This window comes from Pan paniscus, chromosome 15, assembly GCF_029289425.2.
Source record: "Pan paniscus chromosome 15, NHGRI_mPanPan1-v2.0_pri, whole genome shotgun sequence".
Classification (NCBI taxonomy): Eukaryota; Metazoa; Chordata; class Mammalia; order Primates; family Hominidae; genus Pan; species Pan paniscus.
The window spans coordinates 103,458,918-103,470,808 of record NC_073264.2 but is presented as its reverse complement, the minus strand read 5'-3'; the positions used below and the strand labels follow the sequence as shown (position 1 = coordinate 103,470,808).

Below are 11,891 nucleotides of genomic sequence, written 5' to 3'. Positions count from 1 at the left end.
GCACGATCTCGGCTCACTGCAACCTCCATCGCCTGGGTTCATACGGTTCTCCTGCCTCAGCCTCTTGAGTAGCTGGGATTACAGGCGTCCGCCACCATGCCTGGCTAATTTTTGTATTTTTAGTAGAGACGGGGTTTCATCATGTTGGTCAGGCTGGTCTTGAAACCCTGACCTTAGGTGATCCGCCCGCCTCGGCCTTCCCAAGTGCTGAGATTACAGGTGTGAGCCACCACACCCGACCAGATTTCAGGAATTCACATGCCTTCTGTTCAAAATAATTTTCATGCCACTGTGGCATATTCTAAACCCCTTCAAGCTCAGGAAACTTGAGGGCAGCAACCTCCACCGATTCCTCCATGCTGTGTCCCTGCATCTAACAACGTGCCTGGCACGACTATTAAACGATGTGACATCCATCCTGTGTACAGGTGTCTATTTTAAGTGTCAGCTGCCCCAGGCTCTCCTAACTTTGCTTATAATAGCAGCAGCGCCATCGGCTGGCATTTATTGAGAACTTTTACTACACCCTGGGCACATACCAAGGTCTGCAGATGTTGAGCTGCTTCTTATTTAGGTCAGAACTAGTAGCTGTTTCCACTGTAGAATTTTCAAAAACAGGTGGAGCCCTTGCCGGATCCTGACATAAAATGGCATCAACCTTATACAACCGGCTTTTGTTCAGCTGAGCACACCTGACCACCCTAGAAACGAACCGAGTGAGAAATTCATCCACTTGCTCTGGCTTCAAAATGTAGAACCAAGAGGAAGAAATGTGAAGCCTAAGATGTCTCCGAAAAGAAAAGAGGGGGGATAAAAAGCAAGAGAAGGTTTCCAGAGGCTTCCACAACCTGAACGCCTCACTAAAAACATGGCAGTCATCTAGTGGTTGTCACTGTCTCCAGAGGGTTGGGGTTTGTGTCTCACCGTTTTGCTCCCAGCCTAGAACGTGCTGGGCATGCAGTAGCTCTCCTTATGCATCTGTGGAATGCATTCATTCCAGACCTGGATTTTCACCTCCAAGACTTCCCCGCAAGGGGGCCCAGGGAACACTAGGCGGTGATATCTGCGAGCACCTGTCTTCACTGGGCGGTTCCTCCAGGCCAGACGCAGCCTCAGGAAACGTGGGGGGTGGGGGCGGGGGATGTGCATCGGTTTGGATGTCCAGAGTGTCCTTTAAAACGACAAAAGTAAAAGGCCTAACCAATGGCATTCTAAAACAGACCCTTCAGGTGGCGGCGCGGGGACTCGGGGTGAGGAGCCACCGCCCCAGCGCGCTCTGAGTTCCTCCCGCTCTCCCCAGCAGGTAGCCTTGGACAACCTCTGGGCCCAGTCCAAAAGATTCCGCAATTCTCTCCTGCCTGCACGCCGGTTACAGTATCAGAAAGGAACACTGGGGGGACCGAAAAAAAAAAAAAAAAGCTAGACTGGCCCGTACGGGGATCGAACCCGCGACCTTGGCGTTATTAGCACCACGCTCTAACCAACTGAGCTAACCGGCCGCTTGTCGCTGGGCCCCCACGGGAGCTCCTAAGAGGGCTCCAAGCCCGCGCCCGCCCCCTAGCGACTCCCTGCCGAGCCCGCGCCACTGGCTGCATTCCGCTTCGCCACAGCCGCGACTTTCGACCTCTTCACAGTCATCCCCATTGGCCCGATGCAGAAACTAAGACCTAGGGGACTTCAAGGAGAAGGGAGGCGGCTCCCTACAGCGAAGGCGGCTTTTTTTCACAGGAAAAATGCAAATTGCACATGGGAGGCTTAGCTCCGCAGTGAGAAGGTTTTCAAACATGCCAACTCAGTGTTGTTTTTATCTCCGAAAATCCTGCAGCGTGGAAACTTCGTGTAACAGAGGCCTTTAGCATGGTTAAATCAAGCTTGGAAAATACAGAAAACCGGACAAAAGAACCACCGAATTCCCTATCGCCCAATAAACAAGGGCCGCTGGGGTCTTGGCTTCCTTCCTGCTGGTTTTTTTCCTACAGTACACGTGTATTTATATATATATACACACACACACACACACGGAATCCAAAGCCTTGTATGAAGCAGTCTTTTTTTTGAGACGGAATCTCCCTCTGTCGCCCAGGCTGGAGTGCAGTGGCGCGATTTCGGCTCAATGAAGCAGTCTATTTTTTATCTTTCTTTTTGCATTTAATATTCTAGAATAAGCATATCCCTAAACAATTGCAAATGTCACTTTAAATGATTCCTCAGTGTTTCATTGACTGAACAAACCACCATGGCTTTCTCCTTTTTTTTTTTTTTTTTTTTTTTAGTGTCGGAAAAAATGTTTTCATTTTGCTCTCTCTCTCGTTAACTGAGCACATAAATAAATCACATGGTACAGGCAGAAGGGTTGAAACAGTCACTGAGTAGGCAACGATGGTACCCACCCCTAAAAGCGTAGGATCTGTATGCAAAAAAAGAGAGAAAGAAAAGGCTGGGAAGACAAACCACCACCGTGTCCACCACCCAGCCTGCATGTCCCAGAGGCCTGCTGTTCTCCTACAGCGCCTGACTATGGTGTGCTGCGTGGCCCTCCCACTCCAGGAACACCAGCTTTTTTTTTTTTTGAGACAGAGTCTCGCTCTGTCACCCAGGCTGGAGTCCAGTGGTGCAATCTCAGCTCACTGCAACCTCTGCTTCCTGGGTTCAAGCGATTCTCCTGCCTCAGCCTCCCAAGTAGCTGGGACTACAGGCGCGTGCCATGTCCGGTTACTTTGTGTGTGTGTGTGTGTGTGTGTGTGTGTGTGTGTGTGTATTTTTAGTAGAGATGGGGTTTCACCATGTTGGCCAGGCTGGTCTCGAACTCCTGACCTCAAGTGATCCGCCTGCCTCGGCCTCCCAGAGTGCTAGGATTACAGTCTTGAGCCACCGCATCGGGCCAGCTTTTTAACATTATACATTCTGCTCTGATTACTCCACTAAACTGCTTGGACTGAGGTATCGTCAGGGTTCTATGTCACGAGCAGCAGAAACCGAGTCTAGCTGATTCGAACAGATTTTATGTAAAGGATGTTAGGTAGGTCACCCTCCACGAGTAAGGCTAGAGGACCAGGTTTAGAAAAACGGACACTCAGTGAAGACATACTCATTCAGCCCGGCAGTGCCCTGGCCCCCAATCAGCTGTGAGTCAAAGAAACCTAATCCCCATCCTGATGGAGCTCACCGCATAACAAGGAAGGCGGATATTATAGGGAACGGAGAAGATTAGGTGGTGTGCTGGGAGGCTGGGCAAGCGTCCTGAAGTCTGGAGCACTTTACTGTGTCCAAAGGACAAGGATAGATGAGCAGGCCAAAGGGGTAAAGCCCTCTCACAGAGCACTGGTGGGGGTGCAGGCATCCTGTCCATTTTGCTTACAGCTGAATGAATGCCCAGAACCTAGCACACTCTCTGGCATAGCAATAGGTAAGAGTCACATGGGTTTAAAACAGTCAGATCATTTCTCTGCTCACACTCTCTCCTTTTGTTGCAGCCCTAACAGGACTGCCAAATTTAGCAAATATAGATCAAGATGCCAGGTTAAAATTGAATTGCAAAAGGACAATGAAACTTTTTTTAGTGTAAGTATGCCCCACGCCATATTTGGGGCATACTTATACTAAAAGAATACATGTGCTGTATCTGACAACCCTACGCCCAGGGTAACATCCCGTTGAAAGACACCACCGGACCTGCGCCTTTCCCCTCTGCCCTCCTGCACCCCTGCCCGGCTCCCTCCGCGGCAGCCCCTCCGCCTCCTCCCTGGCCCTTGCTCCTGTGCTGGGGCTTTTGCGCTTCTGTTCCTCTTCCTGGACCACTCTTCCTGCAGACAATGTCAAAGCTCCTCCTGCTCGTCGTGGTCGCTGCTTAAATGTCACTTACTCAGCGAGGTTTACCCGATGCCCCCATTTGCAATCGCAACCCGCACCCAGGATCCCTGCGGTTCCCGGCCCGACCCCACCTCCATCGCTTATTCCCGCTGCTAATCGTCGGCCTCCCACCGCTAGAGCGAACTCCAGGAGCAGTGGGCTCTATTTTACCAGCACCTAAACAGTGCTTGGCACACAGCGGGTGGTCAGTCCAGGTCTCCTGAAGGAAGCCGAGTTGATCGACCCTTGTGGGTGCAACCGTGGCATTCCCGGGACTTCAAGCCACGCGTCCCGAGTGGGCAGAGTGGACGGGGCGCGCCGGGGCCGGGGCGCCGTGACTGACGTCAGCCGCTAGAGGGCACCTGAGACCTGCGCCATCAGCTCCGAATCCAGGCTTAGGGCGACCCACGTGCAGCTGTAGGGCGGGCGCGGGCGAGCAGTTTTCTTTCCTCCTCTGGACCTCTCCCTCCACTTCTCACCCCGTCTTAGAGCTCTTCTTAGACAAACAAACCCTAATTTTCATTCTCTGAGTGACGAAAACACGAATCTACATACTTTCAGAAGTAAGCGGTACAGAATACCATTCGGGCTTGTTTTCTTGCTTTTGTTTTGGTTTTTGAGACGGAGTCTCGCTCTTGTCGCCCAGACTGGAGCGCAGTGGCGCGATTTCGGCTCACTGCAACCTCGGCCTTGTATTTGTTTTTTGTTTTTTTAATGTGGGGCGGGGGACCCATGTGCATTTTAAATAATCCATTTTCTTTAAACTCAACTTACGAAATGTTTCATTCTGTTTATAAGTTGGAACCTTTGGTCTGACAGTAACGACCCGCTGTGTTAGTTTCCCAGGTCGTCCACAGCAGAGTATTATAAGGTAGGTGGCCACACAACAGAATATATGGCCTCACAGTTCTAGTAGGCAGACGTCCAAAGTCAGGGTGTCGGGAAGGTCGCTTCCTTCGGAGGCTCCCACGGAGACCGCCCCAGGCTGTCTCCTGGCTTCTGGTGGATTTCGGGCCAACTTTGGCCTTCCTTCGCTTGTAGAAGCTTCACCCTGATCTCTGCCTGCATCTTCACATACTGTTCTTCCTGTTTGTCCCTATGTCCAAATCGCCCCTTTTGTGTAGACGCCAGTCATAATGGACTAAAGTCACTCTGAAGACCTCTTTTTTTTTTTTTTTTTTTTTTTTTGAAGACGGAGTTTCCCTCTTGTTGCCCAGGCTGGAGCGCAATGGCGCGATCTTGGCTCGGCTCACTGCAACCTCCGCCTCCCAGGTTCAAGTAATTCTCCTGCCTCAGCCTCCTGAGTAGCTGGGATTACAGGCATTCACCACCACGCCCGGCTAATTTTGTCTTTTTAGTAGAGATGGGGTTTCACCATGTTGGCCAGCCTGGTCTTGAAGTCGTGACCTCAAGTGATCCACCTGCCTTGGCCTGGAAGCACGTACATTATTGCGAAGTTTTGACAAAGTCTCAAAAGTCTTTTTTCTTTTGTTTTTGAGATGGAGTTTTGCTCTTGCCACCCAGGCAGGAGTGCAATGGCGTGATCTTGGCTCACTGCAACCTCTGCCTCCTAGGTTCAAGCAATTCTCCTGCCTCAGCCTCCCAAGTAACTGGGATTACAAGCGCCCACCACCAAGCCCAGCTAATTTTTGTATTTTTAGTAGAGACGGGGCTTCACCACATTGGCAAGGCTGATCTTGAACTCCTGACCTCAGGTGATTTGCTCGCCTCAGCCTCCCAAAGTGCCGGGATTTTGGGCGTGAGTCACCGCGCCAGGCCCAAAGTCTTTGTTAGATGTAAGAAAGAGCAGTAGAAGGCCAGGCGCAGTGGCTCACACCTGTCATCTCAGCACGTTGAGAGGCCTTGGCGAGCAGATCGCTTTAACCTAGGAGTTTGAGACCAGCCTGGACAACTTGGAGAAACTCCATCTCTCCCAAAAATAAATAAAATAATAATAATAATAATAGGCTGGGCTTGGTGACTCACGCCTGTAATCCCAGCACTTTGGGAGGCAGAGGCGGGCAGATCACCTTTGGTCAGGAGTTCAAGACCAGCCTGGCCAATGTGGTGAAACCCTGTCTCTACAAAAATACAAAAATTAGCTGGGCGTGATGGCGGGCGCCTGTAATCCCAGCTACTTGGGAGGCTGAGGCGGGAGAATCGCTTGAACCCGGGAGGTGGAGGTTGTAGTGAGCCGAGATGGCACCACTACACTCCAGCCTGGGCAACAGAGCAAGACTCCATCTCAAAAAAAAAATAGCAATAATAATAATAAGCAGTAGAAGACAGGGAACTGGAAGCCATGAACTAGGATCCAAGCCCAGGGGAGCCACCAGCAAGTGAGGAACCTTGGCAAACAAAGCCCTTTTCCTCTCTGGGTCTCCAAGAACAGGCCACGTGGCTTCTATAAACTCAAGTAAGCAAGGATTCTCTCTCACCAGCCCGTTTAATTTTATCAAGAGTTAAAGGTTGTCCTGGATCCTCAATAGTCATTTAAAATTGGGCTTGCCCCTGCCAGAAAGGAATGACAGAGCAGGTGACAAGTGGCAGGTGGCATTGCTTCTTGATTATCTAACAAGTATGTATGTATGTGTGTATGTGTGTATGTATGTATGTATGTATTGAGACAGAGTTTCCCTCCTGTTGCCCGGGCTGGAGTGCAATGGCACAATCTCAGTTCACTGCAACCTCCACCTCCTGGGTTCAAGAGATTCTCCTGCCTCAGCCTCCCGAGTAGCTGGAATTACAGGCATGTGCCACCACGCCCGGCTAATTTTGTATTTTTAGTAGAAATGGGGTTTCTCCGTGTTGGTCAGGCTGGTGTCAAACTCCCGACCTTAGGTGATCCTCCAGCCTTGGCCTCCCAAAGTGCTGGGATTGCAGGCATGAGCCACTGTACCTGGCCCCAACAAGTATTTATTGAGCACCTGCTCTGTGCCAGGCCCTGTGTTAGACTTTGAGTAAAAATCAATGAGCATTTGTAGAGTATTCATCATGGACACGTGGACATCTCATTTAAGCTTCTACTACCTTTTACCTTTTTTTTTTTTTTTTTTTTTTTTGGTGACCAAGTTTCACTCTTGCTGCCCAGGCTCGAATGCCATAGCACGATCTTGGCTCACTGCAATCTCTGCCTCCGGGATTCAAGCGATTCACTTGCCTCAGCCTCTCAAGTAGCTGGGAATACAGATGTGTGCCACCATGCCCAGCTAGTTTTTTTGTGTATTTTTAGTGGAGATGGGGTTTCACCTTGTTGGCCAGGCTGGTCTTGAACTCCTGACCTCAGGTGATCCACCAGCCTCGGTCTCCAAAAGTGCTGGGATTACAGGCTTGAGCCACCGTGCCCGGCCTTCTACTACCTTTTGTAGTGGGTATTTTTTTTTTTTTTTTTTTTTTGAGACAAAGTCTTGCTCTGTTGCCCAGGCTGGAGTGCAGTGGTGTGATCTCGGCTCACTGCAACCTCCACCTCCTGGGTTTGAATGATTCTCCTACCTCAGCCTCCCAAGTAGCTAGGATTACAGGTGCCCACCACCATGCATGCCCAGCTAATTTTTATATTTTTAGTAGAGACAGTGTTTCACCATGTTGGCCAGGCTGGTCTTGAACTTCGTCTGAAAAAACTCCATCTCAAAAAAAAAAAAAAAGAAAGAAAAAGGCTCACCGGAACCTCCACCTCCCAGGTTCAAGCCATTCTTGAATCTCAGGCAATCCACCCGCCTCAGCCTCCCAGAGTGCTGGGATTACAAACGTGAGCCACTGCGCCCAGCCTGCAGTGGATATTTTTATCCCTGCTTTACAAAAACAAGAAAACAGCGGTACTACAACTTGGCAGGAGTTACATAGTATGAGTCTCTCTCCTACCACTTTAAGAGCTGAATTTTAAAGCCAGGTGCTGTGGCTCACGCCTGTAATCCCAGCACTCTGGGAGGCAGAGGCGGGCAGATCACAAGGTCAGGAGTTCAAGACTCAGCCTGACCAACACGGTGAAACCCCTGTCTCTACTAAAAATACAAAAATCAGCTGGGTGTGGTGGTGGGCGCCTGTAATCCCAGCTACTCCGGAGGCTGAGGCAAAGAATGGCTTGAACCTGGGAGGTGAAGATTCCAGTGAGCCTTTTTCTTTTTCTTTTTTTTTTTTTTTGAGACGGAGTTTCGCTTTTGTTGCCTAGGCTGGAGTGCAATGGCGTGATCTCGGCTCACTGCAACTTCCACCTCCTGGGTTCAAGCCGTTCTCCTGCCTCAGCCTCCTGAGTAGTTGGGATTACAGGCATGTGCCGCCATGCCCGGTTAAGTTTGTATTTTTAGTAGAGACGAGGTTTTTCCATGTTGGTCAGGCTGGTGTTGCATTCCCGACCTCGGGTGATCCGCCCTCCTTGGCCTCCCAAAGTGCTGGGATTACAGGTGTGACCCACCGCGCCCAGGCTTCTTTTGTTTTCTTTCCTTTTTTTTAATTCTTTTCCTTTTTTTTTTTTAAGAAAGGGTCTGGCTCTGTCGCCCAGGCTGAAGTGCAGTGTCACCATCTCGGTTTCCTGCAGCCTCTGCCTCCCAGGCTTAAATGGTCCTCCCACCTCAGCCTCCTGAGCAGCTGGGACTACAGGCATGCACCACCATGCCCAGTTAAGTTTTGCATTTTTTTTTTTTTGAGACGGAGTCTCGCTCTGTTGCCCAGGCTGGAGTGCAGTGGTGCCATCTTGGCTCACTGCAACCTCCACCTCCCGGGTTCAAGCAATTCTCTGCCTCAGAGTAGCCAGGATTACAGGTGCCCACCACCACGCCTGGCTAATTTTTTTGTAGTTTTAGTAGAGACAGGGTTTCACCATCTTGGCCAGGCTGGTCTTGAACTCCTGACCTTGTGATCTGCTGGCCTCAGCCTCCCAAAGTGCTGGGATTACAGGCATGAGCCACCGTGCCTGGCCAATTTTTGTATTTTTTGTATTATTATTGTTATTTTTTGAGACAACGGCTCTCTCCTGTTGCCCAGGCTGGAGGTCAGTGGTGCAAACATGGCTTATTGCAGCCTCGACTTCCCAGGCTCAGGTGATTCTCCTACTTTAGGCTTCTGAGTAGCTGGGACTGCAGGCATCTGCCACCAAGCCCAGCTAATTTTTTGTATTTTTAGTAGATAAGGGGTTTCACCATGTTGCCTCGGCTGGTCTCGAACCCCTGAGCTCAAGCCATCCGCTTGCCTCGGCCTCCTAAAGTGCTGGGATTACAGGTGTGAGCCACTATTCCTGGCCAGGAAACCTTTTCTTACACTTAAAAAATTCTAAATATATTTCTTTGAGTTCCTTTTTCTCAGAAACCTACACAGACTTCTTCGTAGACAGAATTTTACCTATTTTTGCATCCACACTAGACCAGGATCTAATTTCTAGAGTGCTTGGTTAACTACCATCCTTCATGTTAATTTCAGTGGCTAATGTTTTTGCTCCTCCTTATTTAATATCCTTGTTCAAGCTTAGTTTTCCCTGAGATATGTTTATTATTTTACAAAATCAATCTAATTTCTAATATCTTTAGGTAGATTTGCGTTTTACCCACTTTAACAGTGTTAAGACGTTTGAAATGTCTGTCATCCCTAGCTTTTCTGACTTGTTTCCTGGTTTGAACCTTAATTCAGATGCTCAGCAGAAGGAAATAGGTTGTCTGCTAAACATAGCCACATGGCTGAATCCCTTGACATTGGCAAATAGGGAAAAACTAATGCTAGAATATGGGATGAACAGTCTGAGGGAGTTTTAGAACGATTCAAAAAGCTCGAGTGGTTATAATTAGGTAGTGTTCATACAGTTTTAAAAGCGGAGCTCTGGAACTGGGCACGGTGGCTCACGCCTGTAATCCCAGCACTTTGGGAGGCTGAGGCAGGTGAATCACCTGAGGTCAGGAGTTCGAGACCAGCCTGACCAATATGGTGAAACCCCATCTCTACTAAAAATACAAAAATTAGCCGGGTGTGGTGGCACGTGCCTGTAGTCCCAGCTACTTGGGAGGCTGAGACAGGAGAATTGCTTGAACCTGGGAGGCAGAGGTTGCAGTGAGCCGAGATCAAGCCACAGTACTCCAGCCTGTGTGACAGAGCGAGACTCTGTCTCAAAAAAAAAAAAAAAATTTAAAAATAATAACAATAAAAAAAAAAGCAGAGCTCTGAGATGCGTGGTGGTTCCATTTCACAAGCGTTTCCTGAGCATGTAATATGTGGTGAGCTCCTGGCTCTGGGTGAGCTGGGCAGGTGAGAGGCTTGGGGTGAAGACCCTCTCTGGAGGAGTTCACAGCCTGGTGCTTCTTACTTATCTGTCCATTCAGGGCTGGAATGGCCCAGCTAGGCAGGTGCTGAGGCCACCCAGCTGAAGCCTGAACAGGTTGACCCCTCCGCTGATGTTTGAGCGTGTTTACCACAGGAAGAGAAGCTCCTCAGCAATTGTTCCTTCTTTTCAAAGCAGCATTTCCTATTTCATTTAGAATTAAAGAAAGAATAAGGAATTCTCTAGGCCAGTGGTTTTCAAAATATGGCCACTGGTGCAGCATCACCTGGAATTTTGCGAGAGCTGCAAACTATCCCCCACTCCAGACTTACAGATTTAGAAATAATGGGGCGGAAATCCCTGATCGAATGGAACATTCTGGAGTTCGTCCCCTCACCCAACCTTAAGATGAACTTGGAACAAGGGTGCTCAGCCAGAGGGGCAGGTGAGGCCGCAAGTCCAGCTGCCCCTGTTCACCTAGGTAAGCACATAGACTGTGTCTACCCACTGGAGGCACCTTGCTCTAAATCATCTGCCCAATCAGGACCAACATGGTCTCTACAATGTCACTTCTGAGAACCACTTGTCCACAATGAAGGGAAGCAGAAAATCCATCAGCACCTGGTGAATTGGGAAACAATGGGGCTCTCACTTGCTAAATGCATTCACCTGTTCACCTATTTAACACACTCTGCCCGGCAGGGTAGAGAAAAGACACATGAGGGGCCCAAGGAACTTAGAACCCACCTGGTTAGAAGAAACTAACAAGCAAGACACAGGGTTAGAAATATAAATGTGACATAAGGGCAAGCCCCCAAATAAGAAAGAACACAAGAAGAGAAGAAGGGATAGATCAAATCCTAGTGGTCTGGAGAGATTAGATGTGGCTTCTCAAAGCCAACAAAGATAGCACCACCAACAATAATACACCAGCAATAATCGCTATTTATTTTTTCAACTTTTTTATTGAGAGAAAATTTACATAAAATTCACCATTGTAACCATTTATTTATTTATTTATTTATTATTTTTTGAGATGGAGTCTTGCTCTGTCACCCAGACTGGAGTGTAGTGGCAGGATCTCGGCTCACTGTAGCCTCCACCTCCTGGGTTCAAGTGATTCTCCCGCCTCAGCCTTCTGAGTAGCTGGGATTACAGGAGCGCATCACCACACCTGGCTAATTTTTGTATTTTTAGTAGTGACAGGGTTTCACCATGTTGGTTGGCCAGCTGGTCTCGAATTCCTGACCTCAGTTGGTCCATCCTCCTCGGCCTCCCAAAGTGCTGAGATTATAGGTGTGCGCCACCACGCCTGGCTTGTTTTGTATTTTATTTATGTTATTTGCTTTTTTAGACGGAGTCTCACTCTGTCGCCCAGGCTGGAGTGCAGTGGCGCAATCTCGGCTCACTGCAACCTCCGCCTCCCGGGTTCAAGCAATTCTCTGCCTCAGCCTCCCGAGTAGCTGGGATTACAGGTGCCTGCCACCACGCCCGGCTCATTTTTCTATTTTCAGTAGAGATGGGGTTTCACCATCTTGGCCAGGCTAGTCTTGAACTCCTAACCTGGGGATCCACCCGCCTTGGCCTCCCAAAGTGCTGGGATTACAGGCATGAGCCACTGTGCCCAGCCGTTTTGTATTTTTTTAGTAGAGACGGGGTTTCCCCCATGTTGGCCAGGCTGGTCTCGAACTCCTGGACTCAAGTGATCTGCCTGCCTCGGCCTCCCAACGTGCTGGGATTGCAGGTGTGAGCCACCGTGACCGGCCGCTTTCTCTTTCTTTCGAGACAAGGTCTTGCTTTG

General features: G+C 49.4%; 1 non-coding gene across 1 annotated transcript; it reads right to left on the bottom strand.

Moving 5' to 3' along the window:
• Positions 1-1,425: 1,425 nt before the first annotated feature.
• TRNAI-AAU (transfer RNA isoleucine (anticodon AAU)) lies at positions 1,426-1,499 on the bottom strand. Its single transcript has one exon. It is a non-coding gene; the product is annotated as a tRNA-Ile (tRNA).
• Between the last annotated feature and the right edge of the window lie 10,392 nt (positions 1,500-11,891).